We start from the raw sequence: 17747 nt of genomic DNA, 5'->3' as shown, positions 1-17747 counted from the left end.
CTAGAAGGAAAAAAGCTATGAAAGGGCATAGTGCAAAATCCAGAAGAATTCCCACATTTATTGTCAGGTAGAAATGGAGGTAATATCAGCACAGGACACTGAGAAAGAATGTCCTGCATGATGGGAGGAGACCAGAAAAAGGTTGACTGATGGAAACCAATAGAGAACAGTGTTTCAACACTTAAACACTGGTGGAGTGTATCAAATACTGCTGTTCTATCAAGTAAGATAAATACAGATATGTCCTTTACATCTGGCTATGTCATCACTGATGACCTTGACCAGAGCAGATTCAGAGGTATGGTGGTGTTGAAGCCAGATCACAGTGATCAAAGAATGAATGGAAGGTAAAAAAAAAAAAAAAAAAAGGAAGGAAAAAAAAAAAAAAAAAAAAAAAAAAAGACAACCATGCTTTTTGGGAAATGAATACATTAATGAATGAATGAAGTACGGAAAATTGGGTAGTAGCTGGAGAAAGATGGTAAAGGTTTTGCGATTTAGGGCTTATTGTTTGCTTTTTAATGGAAAATGCAAAAATTCATGGACAAAGGAAAGGGGAGATATTGGCAAATGCATCGGCAGATGAAATCTGGGACACATGGAGGGTAAGGCTTTCTATAAGAGTGAAAGCATTGCTCCATCTTAAGATTAGGAAGAATACAAGTCAAATTTTATAGATAAAACAGAGGTATTAGAGGTTTTTGGAAGAAATATAAGAAAGGTTGAGTTTTACTACTGCTGTATCTCAATGGAAGTAGGAAGTATTTGTGTGTGTATGTGTATGTGGTTGTGCTGGTTGTGCACTGTACAACTACAGAGCAGGTGTATGTGACAAGCACTTCCTGGTGTTTTGCAGTACACAACTTGTGCTGTACTCCATAGCAGCTCTGAATGAGGTCATCAGCTAAAATGTTGAAAGCATATCTCAGAATCTTTTTTTAAAGATTTTATTTATTTATTCGAGAGAGACAGACTGAGAGCATGAGCGCAGAGAGAGGCAGGCAGAGTGAGAAGTAGACTCCCCACGGAGGAGGGAGCCCAATGCAGGACTCGATCCCAGGACCCTGGGATCATGACCTAAGCCAAAGGCAGACACTTAACTGACTGAGCCACCCAGGCACCCCTGCATATCTCAGAAACTTAACAACTGATTTCAGTCTCTATGACTAGCTTATCTACAAAAAGACTGATCCCTCTGGTGTCCTCCATTGCTTCATAAGCTCTGGGGAAAAAAAAAATAAGGATAATACATAAAGAGAGGCAGAGCTAAGAGAGAGGGCAAAGAGCAAAGAGGGAGCTAATGAGTCAATACTGTTTTACTTTTCTATCTCTGGATCCATTTTGTACCTCAACTGACTCTACTCTCAACTTTCCCAGGTAGTTGAATCAACTGACACCTGTCAGAATGTCTAAAATCAACAACATAAGAAACAACAGGTATTGGTGAGAATGCAGAGAATGGGGAACCCTCTTACACTGTTGGTGGGAATGCAAACTGGTGCAGCCACTCTAGAAAACAGTATGGAGGTTCCTCAAAAAGTTAAAAATAGAACTACACTATGATCCAGCAATTGCACTAATAGGTTAACCAAAAATACTAATTCAAAGGGATACATGCATCCCAATGTTTATAGCAGCTTTATCTACAATAGCTAAATTATGGAAGCAACCCAAATGTCCATTAACAGATGAATGGATAATAGTCCTGTATATATATATATACAGGACTATTATCCAGCAATAAAGAATCATGGAATCTTGACATTTATAATGATGTGGATGGAGCTAGAGAGTATTATGCTAGGTGAAATAAGTCAGCCAGAGAAAGACAAATACCATGATTTCACTCATATGTGGAATTTAAGAAACAAAACAAACGAGCAAAGTGAAAAAAAAAAGAGAGAGAAAGAGGGAGAGTCAGACCAAGAAACATACTCTTAATGATAGAGAACACACTGATGGTTACCAGAGGGGAGGTGAGTGACTATTAAGGAGTGCACTTGTTGTGATGAGCATAAAGTGATGCATGGAAGTATTAAATCATTATATTGTACACCTGAAACTAATATAACACTGTATGTTAACTAACTGGAATTAAAATAAAAACTTAAAAAAATTCCTGATTGATGCACCTAGCATCATGTGTGTTCATGTGTGTAGGCATGTGTGCATGTGTAGCACGCAAAGCATGAGGTATAAAGCAATAATAAGGCAATAAATTGCCTTATACCTCATCAGACATTTCTTAAAAATGAAACACACATACACATGCACGTATACACATATATCCCACACCAAATACACTAACAATGGAGTCTTAAGAAGAATTAAGTTGACAGCAACTAAAAATTTATATGTCAAAATTACTTTGATATCTAATTTATAACTCTTCAACTATACTTTAGGGCCTTCAATTTTATAAAGCATGATGAGTGTTCTGACACCTAAAACAAATTACCCTTTTTAAAAGCACTTTTTAAAACTACCACTCATTACATGATTAGTATGTGCCAAGAACTATGCTAACTGCTTTCCATTTTTAACACTCACAATAACCCTTTGAACAGATGATATACAATTGATTCTTGAAAGACATAGGTTTGAACTGGATGGGTTCACTTATATGCAGATTTTTTGTTGTGTTGTTTCATATAAGTACAGTATAATACAATAAACGTGTTTTCTCTTCCTTATGATTTTCTTAATAATGTTTTTCTTTTTTCTTACTTGATTGTAGAAATGCAATCCATAATACATATAACATACAGAATATGTGTTACCTGTTTATGTTATCAGTAAGGCTTCTGGTCAACAGTAGGCTGATAGTGGGGCGTCTGGGTGGTGCAGTCGTTAAGCGTCTGCCTTCGGCTCAGGGCGTGATCCCAGTGCTCTGGGATCAAGCCCCACATCAGGCTCCCCCACTAGCAGCCTGCTTCTTCCTCTCCCACTCCCCCTGCTTGTGTTCCCTCTCTCACTGGATGTCTCTCTCTCTGTCAAATAAATAAATAAAATCTTAAAAAAAAAAAAACAGTAGGCTGATAGTAGTTAAATTTGGGAGACTCAAAAGTTAATCATGGATTTTTCCATTGTGTGGGGGTGTCAGCACCCTTAACCCTCATATTGTTCAAGGGTCACTTTATTTCCAAGTTACAGAGAAGCAAACAAAAACACAGAAAAATCAGATAACTTGCTCAAGGCCAACTAGTTAAGTGGCAAATAAGAAGTATCAGCATAAGCTCCACAACATTAAGAGAATTAAAATAAATACAATTGTTCAGGAAAATTTATACAATTCACTCATATATTAGGGGTGCCTATAATGGATAAATTAAGAATACAAAGATTATGGCCTTCTGTATGAGGAAGCACAAACCACCCACACAGGATCAGCTCATAGCTCCCTCAGCATCCTAGCTGCCCCTTTGGGGAAGTGAAAATCCCAGGGTCATTTTGATTGACAGTTTCAAGACATTCACACAAATGAAGTAAAGTCACAAGATTTAATATCTTCCAATTCCAGAAACAAGGGGATGCAATGCAATGAGCTGGGAGAAGGACACAACCAGCCCTCCATCCCAGGTCATAAGCCAGTGGGAAATGGAGAGCAGGGTAGCAAGTAAGGTTACTTCTAAGGTGGTTGGGGCAAAGATCACTAATTTTTCATGATCTCAGCTCTAAGTGGTTATTTTAAAAGGTGCCCCAGGAAAAGCAAAGCGAGAACTTAGGGGCAGAATTCTAAATTCAGGTCAGATCTTTATTTAAATCTCTAGACTCTGCATGTGACTATTATTGTTATAAAGTAAAGCAACTCAGAATAGCTAGCTGTTTTCTTACCAAAATTAACCCCACAGTGCCTCCTTATTAGTCTTTAGGGAAAATCATGGATATGGTCTGGACTGTGGAAACATTAAAAGCCACTGGCAGGATTTTGTCTGCCCAGCACATGAACCATCTGAGAAAAACAAAAATGCCAATCAACAATATATATAGACACATGATAGTTTGAAATCCTGTTCATAACCGTTATCCCACCTCAATTCGTTGGGGTCCAGCCAAGGAAATAAATGAAAATCATCAGATACAGTTAAGGTAGGTTTTTGATTAAAACTTAGGTGAGATTATGGAATACTCACATCTGTTGGGCCATCTTTTGTAAATTTGTATGGATTTGCCCAGAATTATTAAGGTATATGCAGCAGGTGGTGCCCTTTATAGTGCACACACATCCTTCCTTGGCTAGTAAGTAGCCTAAGCTAAACAGTTATTCAAAACCATCTGTGCTAAGGAATCATGAAGCTTTTGTATTAAGGCTAGGCTTTGGTGTAACAGCCCAGTGTATCAGCCAAGGTGGCTGACAAGCTGGTGTTTGCCTTAATAACTTGTTGTTATGTGCACATAACAATGGCACCTAATCCAGTCCCTGTGAGGGACAGTAGCATCCCCAACATAATGGGGATGAGTAACTGTACACTTTTGACATGGGAAGGCAGAGAGATGGATTGCAGGTCCTGTTCAATGACTAGTCAGAATAGTCCCAGGCAAGCTAAAGTACATTGGTATGACATACAGTACTGCCTGAGAGCTGGCAGGGATGCAAAATCATTGGAGGTTGACAGAAGGAGAGGTGCACATATGGAGAACTAGGTGTGTGTGATGACCCCAAGGACACTGGATCCACAGTGGAAACCAAACATTTGATCAGGAAGATAAAGTAAGCTGTGATTCCCCAATATGTTTGGGCCATGAGGTCCAAGACTGTGGGAACTGTGCTCCTTGGGATGATATATAGTTTGAACTCATCCATGTGGTGTTAGTCTGGGAAGATACAGAGGATTATAAAGGGCACATGGGGGCTCCTGCCAAGTGCCACATATTATTTTGCAGTGTCCTGTATGGGAGCAGTTGAGTACCATAGAGAGTGGTGGCAAGCTGCAGAGGTGCCTTCTGTTGGGCAAACGGGGTCAGAGTCAGTAAGTCAGCCAGGAGGCCACTAACTAGGGAAAAAGCCTTTGTTGAGTCTATAGCGTGCCCAATAATCACAGCAGCCCAAAAAATGAGCCCTGGTTTCTGCCCATTGTATAAAAATATTAAGACTATTGGAGGGGGATAGGAGGATTGTGGACCCCTGAGTAGTGACCTCAGGAAAAGGTCCTCTTGAGGTCGTGTAGGGATGTGACCCTACATCCGGGGTCCTGAAAGACCCTATATCTGGGGTCCAGAACCCCAACATCTGGTGTTGCTTGGTAGCGACAGCATCTACAGCCAGGGAGGAGTCCTTCCATCAGGAATTACATTCACTAATCCATGGTAGGATGCATAATGTAGACCAATCTAATGGGTGTGGTGAGGGCAAGCAACTAAGCAAAGTGTTAAAGGGGTCCCCATAACCATAAAGGTTATAAGGCTGGACACATATCTTGGCTTTCCAAAGCTCAAAGATGCAGTGGAGAGAGCCTGGTTATTACAGTACTGCCTCACACTCAAACAGCAAGCATTGTAGTAAGAAAGGGGACGCTGGGAAATCACATAGTTAATTCTGTAAAATGCCACTCAAGGGAGTCATCAGCAAGGAACTTAGAAAAACAAGTGTTCGTTTCAGCAACCAAGTCCTGGGGAGTCCTCACTGCCATCAGCTGTCTGGTCTTCCTGTTTCATTTCTGCTGTGGTGGAAGCTTATGGTGGAAGCAGTATTCAGGATGAGGTTGTATCCCTCAGTGTGGTGGGCTGGAATATTCTCATCTTTCAAATCCTGATGTCCCATGTTGTCAGAGTTGTTATATCTTGATTGTCATGTTCTAAATCATCATGGGCTGGAGCACTATTATCTCCAGCATTGTTGCAGGTGGAGGAATCCATCCCAGAGGGAGTTGGCTGTCCCAGGGAGCTACCAAGGAGAACTGAAGGGCCAAGGCACCTAACAGAATCACATAGATTTGGGATGCCCTGACTAAGGTTTGCTTGCACCATTTGGAGCATCTACTGGTATCAGAAATTCTTAGGAAGTTTTGGGGGCCTCTGGATGTGCAGCATGAAAATGATTAGTTGGTACTCTCCTATGAGGCATAAGAAGTCTCCATCAATAAATAATAAAGGTTGGAGGCACACGTGTAGCCTTGGTTTGAAGAAAATTTAGTTATATATTCCTGACAATCTAAAGTTTGGCCCCAGTAAAAGGATTATCCATCCTGACCACGTGGGATTCATCCCTGCGATGCAAGGATGGTTTGACATTAGCAAATCAATCAGTGTGATGGACATATTAATAAGAGAAGAGACAAGAATCGTATGGTCCTCTCAATTGATGAAGAAAAAGCATTTGACAAAATACAGCATCCTTTCTTGATTAAAACCCTTCAGCGTGTAGGGATAGAGGGTACATTCCTCAATTTCATAAAAACCATCTATGAAAAGCCTACAGCAAATATCATTCTCAATGGGGAAAAGCTGAGGGCCTTTCTCTTAAGATCAGGAACACGACAAGGATGCCCACTTTCACCAATATTGTTCAACATAGTACTGGAAGTCCTAGCAACAGCATCAGACAACAAAAAGAAATAGAAAGCATTCAAATTGGCAAAGAAGAAGTCAAACTCTCTCTCTTCGTAGATGACATGATAATTTATGTGGAAAACCCAAAAAACTCCACCCCAAAATTACTAGAACTCATACAGCAATTAGTAAGGTGGCAGGATACAAAATCAATGCAAAGAAATCAATTGCCTTTCTATACACTAACAATGAGACTGAAGAAAGAGAAATTAGGGAACCCATTCCATTTAAAATAGCACCAAAAACCATAAGATACACTGGAATAAACCTAACCAATGAGGTAAAGGATCTGTACTCTAGAAACTACAGAACACTGATGAAATACATTGAAGAAGACACAAAAAGATGGAAAAATATTTCATGCTCATGGATCAGAAGAACAAACATAGTTAAAATGTCTATGCTACCCAGAGCAATCTGCACTTTCAACGCCATCCCGATCAAAATACCAATGACATTTTTCAAAGTGCTGGAACAAATAATTCTAAAATTCATGTGGAGCCAGAAAAGATCCTGAATCACCAAGGGAATGTTGAAAAATCTAAGCAAAGCTGGGGGCATCATGTTGCCCAATTTCAAGCTATACTACAAAGCTGTGATCACCAAAACAGCATGGTATTGGCACAAAAACGGGCACATAGATCAATGGAACAGAATAGAGACTCCAGAAATGGACCCTCAACTTTATGGGAAACTAATCTTTGACAAAGCAGGAAAAAACATCCAGTGGAAAAAAGACAGTGTCTTCAATAAATGGTGCTGGAAAAATTGGACAGCTATATACAGAAGAATGAAACTTGACTACTCTCTCACACCATACACAAAGATAAACTCTAAATGGATGAAAGACCTTGATGTGAGACAGGAACCCATTAAAATCATAGAGGAGAACATAGGCAGTAACGTTTTTGACATTGGCCACAACTTATTTTGTGACACTTCTCAAAAAGCAAGAAAAAACAAAAGCAAAAATATAAGAAATGTGTCTGAACTGCACAAGTCTATTAACCAATTAGAGTTGAAATTAGGGGAGTGTAATGGTCAGTGACTGGAATTATTTCCATTTTCTGTGGGAGGTATGTTAGAAGAAATAAGCCATTTACTAAAACTACTATAAATTGGAATTCAGCTGGAATTTGCATATTAAGTTGCATAAGTGTGTTCCAGCAGCAGGATTATGGGTATCTGTCTTTCCAGTGCACCAAGATTATCTATGACCAGAGAATCATAGCTAACTACCTGTCCCCGATTGGGTCGCCAGTAAATACTTGAAGGTGAGATGACTGACATTTTAAATCAGTAAGGGCACTCAAAATGTTGAGAAAAATGTAAATAATATTGTCCCGTAAGACAAAGCAATCAGATTCCCCCATAATAACAATCATAAACAGCATGGCAAGGCCAGCCCAGTTGGTGTGAGGAGAGTAGTGGCTATATGACCTAGAGTTTAAAGTGGTAAGTGACCCTGGAACCAAGGAAGTCCATTTAGGAATCCATTCACTGTTCTGTAACTTAAGGATCAAGAATTTTGAAATACCATTATGGCATTCAATAATGCCAGAGTCCTGTGGCCAGGATGGAAGATGAAAGTTCCATTGGATACCTTGCAGGAGATCCCAATGCTGTGGTATATGGATATAAAATGAGATCCTTGATCAGATACAGTCAGAAAAGAAAGAAATTACCTGCTCCGAAGAGGTGTTTCTGGTGGGTGTAGCAAGCACTAGGCTAGTAAAAGTATGCATATATGTAATAGTGGAACAGGTAGTGCTCAAAGATGTAGGAAGTGTCCCTATGAAGTCAACCAGCCAGCAGCTAAAAGCGCAGTCTCCTCTCTGAGGGAAGCATGAGATCTCCAGTGTTTGGTTTGGGGGTATAAATTGCAATTCAAAGCAATGTGTTTTGAAAGCACTGCCATAACTGGAAAGCCCCTGTGGCAGGCTCAAGCCAGTGTGGCAGCAGTTCCCCCATGATCCACAGATATGGGATGAGTTGCCCAGGGAATCAGGAGCATGGATGTGGTGACAAAGAAATGGCAGAATGATGGAGCTGGGGAATGATTGAGGGGAATGACAGGGAGACCATGGTTTCATGGTAGCTGGTGGGGCCAGCTGAGTCTAGAGTGGGTGATTAAGAGCCCTGAAGAGGTGGCGATCTAGATTCTAGAAAGGACATCTGCTTTGTGGTTAAAAATGGCCTCTGGTGGGGTAGCATTTGCATATGCTGAAACCTGGGGAACTTTGGTTGTGACTGGTGCCTGGAGAATGTTCCTCCAAATTGGGACACCTCCAATGGGATGGTTTTAAATGTGAAAATTGTCCTGCTGCCATTGGCCGGACTAAACTGCCAGCTTGTTAGCAACTCTCCATTAGTCAGTAAAAATACATACATAAGCTTGTTATGGGTAACAGTGTTCTGTATACCATTTGTACTACCACAAGCTTAGCAAGCTGAGCCCATCCAACTTACTCATCTTTGATAATTGTGGCATCACTAGCAAGGAGGTACATTGCCATTCTCCAATAGGTTCTACTGAATACAGTAGTGGTAGTCCCCCTGTGAAGCACACAGACTTCCTTTCTCACCTGATCACTCTTCCTAGGGGCTACCAAAGGTCACCAGAGGCTTAAGCAATGGAGGCAATGCCACCAATTTCTCAAGGTTTGTAGGCAGGGGGCTGAGGAGTGGGGAGTTCATCTCCTATTATTTGGAAAGACCTGCCCTTTCAGGTTTAGCCCATTCTTGAAGGTATCATTTCCAATTTAGCAAAGAGGCATTTGTGGCTGTGACAAGTAGTTGTTGAGGGATGTCTCTTACCCATGACATAATAGTAATGTGGGTATATAGGAGAGCAGGCTCTGATTCTATAAGGGCCTCTGTTTCTAACAAAGCCCAGTTAGCAGCTGGAATTTGACATTTTAATGGAGTGTTTCAGGCAGCTATGGAGGAAAGAAAAAACAAACAAAACAAAACAAAAACAAAAAATCAAAACACTTTTGGGCAGCCAAGAGGAGTGTGTTTAGTCCATTGGCCCCAGGATGCATAGGCCATGGTGGTCAGTGCTCAATCAGGAAGAAGGAGCCAGAGGGAACCAGGAAAAATCTTGACAAATTGACCTTTGTGCCTGCTTGTTGGTCAGCATCTCCCCAATAAAATATGACTGCATTAGTGTGCCTCCAAAACGTGAAAAGAAGAGACCTAAGATGTGTTGTGCTTGTCCTCACATGGTGGGAGGCTGGATAGTTAATAATTTATGTTTAACTGCAAGCAGAATTTTCCAGGCTTCAAAGGACCAGATAATGCTCAGAAATTAATCAACTGTGTCCGGCCTTCGAATTTTACGTGAGCAACAGCCTGACCTCTGTGTTACAGATGGGTCACTAGCCATGTTACAGTCTCATACACCACATCCTTCAAGGGACTCTGGAATAGAATGTTACTCATATAGTGCCAGATGGTGCCAGGAGACACTGTAAAGGCATCCAGGTCTTGTCTGCAAAGACTGTGGGCAAGAGCAGGCTGTTAAGATATGTGAGGCTGGGTAAAGGTGTATTGCATGCCATCAAAAGTGAAAGTGGACTGCAGCTGGGACTCCTCACAACACTGAATAGAACATATTAGTTAGATTAATCATGGCAAAGGAGTTCCTTGTAACCCTTTGGATGTCCTCAATTAACTGGATAATGTTGGGAATGGAGCCTTAATAGGGGACATCTAAACATTTAAATTTTGGTAGTCAACTGTAAGGCAACACTCATTAGTAGAGAGCTTTCATACTGGCCAAATGGGGGAATTGAAAGGAGAAATGGTATGTTTAATGACTCCTCCCTTTAATAAATTTTGAATTATGGCCCATAATTCCTCAGTCCCCTGTCACAAATGATATAAGAGAATGTTTACAATCTTAATTGAGAGTGGCAGTCTTACCGTCTTCCAATGTGCAGCTTCCACCAGGATTTTGGGTTTGTTCAAAATGGTGTGGTGGTGTGTCAAGTCATCTGTACCTATAACAGGAAAGGGTAGAGCCAAAAGGGCCACAACCAGTAAAAGATTTTTAATAAACATTATTCCAATAGTTACATCCAATGGAAGCTGAACACCTACTATCCTGATTGTTATACCTTGTTACTTAAGGGATGTCCTCTGCTTGTGTTTGGAGGGGTTCCTAAGAAGCAGTGTAATTTGGACTTCAGTGTCAATGAGAGTTGTAAAAAGTAGTTTATGTGTGTTCCAATGGATAATTAAAAAAGTATTTAGGTGTTTGTCCCCTGGAGGAGGAACAAGCTCCCAGAACTGCTGGGTCCCTAAGTTAAGGGTTTTGATCATTGTCATTCTTAGAGGTCAAGGTACGGGGTCTTAGATCCTGCTGCTGAGGCTGGGGCATTTCAATAGGTGAAGACATCCACCCATGAGAGAGGGCTGACAGTCTCTTGAAGAGCCCATAGTGCCTGAGCAAAGGTTTCTAACTTATGCTCAGGATGTCCTAAGATTAAGTCATTAAAGAACCCCCATCTCTGGAGCTCCCAATACAGAGAGGCCCATTAGTCATCTTGTAAGTATGGGAGCTAGGTCAAGATATCACCATTTAGGGAGACCAAAAAGGGTCCTAGAAACCTCTATATTCTCTAGGGTCCCTCTATTGGATTACTGGTTGAAGGGACACAGGGACTCTTTGGCCTTTACTGACAAATAAGATTTGGGGCTTCAGAAAAATCTCTTTGTCATGTCTACCTATAGCATCAATGCAGTCTAATGCCTGCTGTACTGTATCTGACACTTCTAAGATTTGTAACAGCATAACCTTATAACTAGGAGAAATTTTCTCCCCCTCCCTTCAGACAATTTTTCCTAAAAACAAAAAAACAAAACAAAAAAAAACTGCATTTCTACAATGGTATAGTTACATGTCTCTGTTTCTCATTGATACTGGTCTTTGGGTGTTTTAATACAATGAATGGTGACAGGGAATGCTTGCAAGGTTGCTTCCTCCCTGACTCATATGCCTCCCATTCTAGGAGTCACAATCAGCCTCGAAAGGGTCAGGGTACAATTTGTGACAGTAGCAAGGAATGTAGCAACATGAAACGCACTTGCTTCAGCAGTGTTTGCCTGCCCAGGATGCCATGATCCCCTGGTAGAGTTGCTTCTGTCACTGGTCACGGCTGGTTTTCCGAGATCAAGATTCTGGCCTTGGCCACCAACATAGTGGGCCCAGCAGCTAGCCTCTCTTTCCAGCACTAATCTAAGGGGACTGTCCTTGGGGGAAATAGGCATAGCACTACCTTCTGGATTAGCTCATCTTGGCTCAAAGCCAGGACTTTTGCATGTGATTATAGCTGATTACTTCCATACCTGACACCCAGTGGGGTCTTATTTAGAGGTTAATGAAAAATCCACCCAGACTGGGGCCTGCTGGTTGGTCTCTCAAGAGAAGTGTGACCTTTCACAGCATCAGCACTGACAATTTAAGGTGGGGATTGGTGGGAAAGCCAGCAGCAGCAACAAACAGTGTAGCAAGCAGTGGTTCTTTCCCAGAGTGACTGAGTGGTCCGGGTGAGCCAATCACAGCTAAAAGGTTTTCTGTGGGTGGTACAAATTGTGCCCACAATCTCATCCCATTTTGTGTGTGGGGGGGCATGTAGATGGTATACCATATAAGAATATGTGAATTACGATTTGCTGAATGAGAGGGCACAAGCCACACACACCAGGTTAGAAAGTAGCCCCCTCAGCATCCAAGTTGCCACTCTGGGGAAGTAAAAATCCTAAAGTCATTTTGACTGAAGACATAGTTTCCATACATTTATACAAAAGAAGTAAAATCCAAGACTTATTACTCAAAAATCACAGAAATGGGGGTCAGGGGCACAATGAGCTGGGGGAAAGTCGGCCTTCTATCCCAAGTCACAAGCAAGAAGGAGATATAAAGCAAGGTAGCAAACACCTATGACGTATAGGGTGGTTGAGGTGGAGGTCACTAACTTTTTGTCGGACTCCACACTAAGTGGTTATTTTATTATTTATTTATATATTTATTTATTCACTCTAAGTGGTTATTTTGAAAGGTGCTCAGGGATGACATGGAACTTCTATCACTTAACAAGGGGAGTGTCAAAGTCACTTTGCAAGGAGGGTGAGTGGGAGGGAAGACAGTGTTGTGGCCATATTTTGACATTTCAATCTGCCACATCACCCAAGATCTAGGTCTGTGACGTCTCACTCTTTCCTTGCGTTCAGCTGGAATATTGCATGTCTGTTACAGCTACCCCCAATTCAGTAGTTTTTTAACTAAGTGCAAAATAAATTCAGTTGAATATGTTAAAAAAAAAAAAAAAAAAGGTGCCCAGGGGAAATCAAAAGGGGAACTTGTGGCAGGAAGGCTAAGCTGAGGTCCTTATCTAAATATGCAGACTCTAGGTGTGAGCAGGTTGTCATGCTATGAAATGCACAGGCAGCAGCTCAAAACAACTGTTTTCTCATCAGAACTTACCAATTGTTAACTGTTGCCAAAGCTGATTTTGTTTTTTTTCCAAGATAAAAGAAATAAATTAGCTTGTTCTGGTTTGTCCATATCATTATTTACATATACTAATTCATTTACATAAATATACATAGTTTGACGTTTTTATGTAAAGGGATTCTTTCTATTCTATTATATGCTATGCAATGCTATGCAAACTGACACTATTTTATCATAATTCCAATGCCTCCCAGGATTTAATTCCAGGAAGGGTGAAGCAATTGACAAGATATATAGAATTCTGTAGGGACAAAATTGCCTACCAAAAGGCAAAAGACATATTTATGTTTATTAATGAATTCCTGATGTGATTTCCAATCTAGAAGGGTTGAATGCTTTAGATAAGCTTTATTTATATTTTCTATTTCAAGAAAGGTCATGTTCCTACTTGATGTCACAACCACTAATTTGGATATTTATCTTGCTTCTTGCTCATTCCAGATTGTCCTTACAATCTCTGCAAAGATTTACATAATAATAGGCCACAGGGCTGATATGACTTCCCCATTTGGTTTCAGGAAAGACCATAAATGTATTATCCCTCATGGTGATTTCACAGCTGACAAGGCCTTTCTCAAAGAATGACAGTTCACCCCAGAAGAGATATATCTCACAGGTCTTTATGATTCACATCTGCAATAACTAGGATTCAAAATAGCAGATGTCAACACTTTACAAGATCAGTGTATGACAAAGGTCTTGCCCCTCAGAAACTCCATTTCAGCACAGTCATATTTCTTTTAATAGGAATCAAAGCAGAACCAGACTGGTACAGCTTCCACTGAAAGGTAGTTCTGAATAAATTTCAGAATTTAATAGCACTTTAGAAAATATCTAGCTAACACCTGCTGGGTTGGGCTCAAAGGTTTAAAAAAAGAAAAGACTGCAGAACTGCAAGAGATGGACATAGAGACAGAAAATATGACATTTCAAATTGACCAGTGCTTTTAGCAAGACCCATACAATGCCATTAGCTTACCTGTGACAGTGGTCAGTCCAGAAAGATCAACTGTGTGATTAGAAGGCTCAGGCTTTGAAGCAGGCACAATCAGACTGACCTTCGGGAAAGTCCAGCTCAGAGAACTGGAAATTGAGCTCAATAATGTGGTCAAAGATTCATCCAATGAAATCCCAATAAAAACTCATACCACTCTGAAATCTGGACAGACAAGTGTACCAACCATAGCAACTGAGATATGCTTCTGGGAGTACAGGCTTTTGGAGCCTATATACCAGTAGGATCACTAAAGTGGCAATTTCAACAAATTGCTGGATGCTGAGTGTCTCAGTGGGGGAACCCCACCATAAGAACATGGTGAGAATTACAAAACAATCACTTCATGATCCTGGCAAAGAGAGAAGAGTAATCATTAGGAAACACAAGCAGAGTCTTCCCCAAAATGCCTACTCTCCAGTGGAAGGACTTGACCAGAGCTCCATTCTAAAACCTTATCCAAGTTTGGGGAAAGGAATTCCTGTTCAACTCAGCCTCCCTATAAGCCTTCCTGTTTCTCCTAAGAAGGAAAAACAAACAAACAAACAAATAAATAAACAAAAAACATAGTCAACAGTGGAGAGCACTTCAAGGAAATATATTGAGAATTTTTCAGCCACTGAATAGACGATGTAAGGATCAAAGCAGACCACTGGAGGAGGAATGGAAACTCTTGGAATGGCCACAGCCATGAGATACAGCCAACACTTTATCAGAAGATTATGAAATGTTCCTTTTCCCCAAAATTCTGCCATTGAACCAACAAGACTCAAGTTTAAAACTGGTTAGAGCAGGGGCACCTGGGTGGCTCAGTCAGTTAAGTGTCTGCCTTCAGCTCAGGTAATGATCTCTGGGTCCTGGGATGGAGCCCTGTTCTCCTTCTCCCTCTAACCCTCCCCTTCCTCTGCCCCTCCCCTCCCTCTGCCCCCTCCCATGCTCATGCTCTCTCTCTCACTCTCTCTCTCTCAAATAAATAAATAAAATCTTTAAAAAAATAAAACCAGTTAGAGCAAAAGAACAGAAAGACACAGACTCTATGAGAACCAGTATCATTCAAAGCTCTTGTTTCTTTGTTGATCTTCTGCTTAGATGATCTGTCCAGTGCTGAGAGTGGAGTGTTAAGGTCTCCTGCTATTAATGTATTATTATCAATAAGATTTTTTTTTTATTTTGGTTAACAGTTGGCTTATATAGTTCACTGCTCCCGTGTTGGGGACATACATATTTACAATTGTTAGATTTTCTATGAGGAGCAATATATGGAAAAACCACAAAGCCAAGAGGAGAAACAAATAGGAATTTGAAAGGAATTTGAAACTTCTGATGCTTATAGCTACAACAAACATTAAACACAACCCAACACCTAGTCAGATTAATAAATTATTGCACTTAAGCCCTATTTACTTCAGTTCCTAATGTCTAATAGAAATATCTGGCTATTAACTAAAAATTGCAAAGCATATTAAAGGCGAGGAAAAAACACAGATGGAAGATATAAAGTAATCATTAGAATCAGACCTGAATATCACACAGACATTGAATTACCAGAAAGAGAATGTAAAGTAACTATGATAAAAATGTTAAGGACTCTAATGGGAAAAGTAGACAATGTGTAAGAAGAACAGAGGGGTAATGTCAGCACACACATGGAAACTTTTCAATAGCTCATGAGACAAAGAATCTCAAAAATATTTTGGATTAAGTGAAAATGAAAATACGACTTATTAAAATTTGTGAGATGTCACTAAAGCAGTGCTTATAAGGGAATTTAGAGTATAAAGTGAATATATGCATATATTAGAAAATAAGAATAAGAAACAAATAAGAACTAAGAAATAGCAGCAATTTAAACCTAAAGAAAGCACAGGAAAGGGAATAATATAAATTAGAGTATAAATCAATAAAATTTAAAACAAGGATAACAAGAGAGAAATTCCACAAACCCAAAAGCGGGTTCTTCACAAACATCAATAAAAGTGATAAACCTCTAGTCGGCATGAGAGAGGGGGAGAGAAAGAATACAAATTACCAGTATCAGACATGAAAGCCAGACCATCACTACTGATTACTGATTCAAGGCAAATCAGCATTATTCTAAAGGAATATCACAAACGCTAGACACATAAACTTGATACCTTAAATAAAATGTACCAATCCCTTAAAAGACACAAACTACTAAACTTGCCCAAGAAAGAATAGATAAACTTAATAGTTCTATACATAATTTTTAAATATTGAATTAATGATTAAAAAAAACTTCCAAAAGGGGTGCTTGTGTGGGTAGTTGGTTAAGCATCCAACTCTTGATTTTGGCTGAGGTTGTGATCTCAGGGTGGTGAGATTGAGCCCCTCATCAGGCTCCATGTTCAGGCAGGGAGGCTGCTTGAGATTCTTTCTCTTTCTCTCCCTCTCCCTCTGCTCTTCCCAACTACGTGAATGCTCGCTCTATCTCTCTCTCTCTAAAATAAATAAATAAATCTAAAAAAAAAAACCTTCCTAATATTTTGGGCCTAAATTATTTCACTGGTGAATAGATTTATTATAGAAATTGGCTCATATGTTTATGGAGGCTGAGAGAGCCCACAAGCTACAAGCTACAAGCTGCAGAACCAGGAAATCAATTAATGTAATTAAATCTGTGTCCAAAGGACTGACAACCAAAGGAACATTAATATAAGGCCCAGAGTCTGAATGCCTGAGAACCAGAGACTCTAATGTGTGAAGGCAGAGGATGAACATCAGCTCAAGGAACAAGAGGAAGAGGTCATCCTTCTTTCACCTTCTTGTTCTGTTTGGGCTCTAAATGGATTGGATAATGCTCACCCACATTGGTGAGAGTGGATATTCTTTACATGGTGCACTGAATCAAATACTAACCCCTTCCAGAAACACCCTCACTGACATATCTAGAAGTGATGTTTTACCAGCTAGCTAGGTACCCCTTAGCCCAGTCAAGTTGACACAGAAAATTAGCCATCACACTGATGTCTAAATCTAACAAAATATACATAGGGTAGCTAAATGGTAAACCATAAAACACTCATTAAATAAACAAAAGAAGATCTAAATAAATAGTTCATCTTCATAGATTAGAAGTTTTAATATTATTAAACTGTCAATTTTCCCACCTTGACTTATAGATTCAATGTAATCCCAATAAAATTTTCAGCAGACTGTTTTTCAGATATCAACAATATGATTCTAAAATGTATATGGAAAGTCAAAGTATCTAGAATAGCCAACATAATAATGAGGAAGAAAAAAACATTTGAAGACTCACAGAATATTTCAAGACTTAAAATAATGAAGGCAGCATCATAATGTTATTGACAAAATAATAGACACAAAAGATTAATGAAACAGAATTCAGAACAAAGACCCCCCAGAAATATAGTCAATTAATCTTGACAAAGCATTAAGGCTATTCATTGGAGTAGGAGCAGTCTTTCAAAAATGCCTTAAACTGGACAACTATTTGTTTTAAAGATCTTAAGTTTTACAAAAAATTAGTTCAAATGTATTATAGAAGTAAATGTAAAATGCAAAACTCTAAAAATTCTAGAAGGCATAAGAGAAAATCTACATGACATGGATTCAGTGATGAGTTTTAAAGATTATTATTATTAGTTATTGTTAGTTATGATGAGTTATTATTTTTATTTAATTCTATTTTTTAAAGATTTT

Source organism: Ursus maritimus, unplaced genomic scaffold (genome assembly GCF_017311325.1).
Source record: "Ursus maritimus isolate PB19 unplaced genomic scaffold, ASM1731132v1 scaffold_27, whole genome shotgun sequence".
NCBI classification, from domain to species: Eukaryota; Metazoa; Chordata; class Mammalia; order Carnivora; family Ursidae; genus Ursus; species Ursus maritimus.
The sequence above is the reverse complement of the archived record's forward strand: the minus strand, read 5'-3'. Positions refer to the sequence as shown.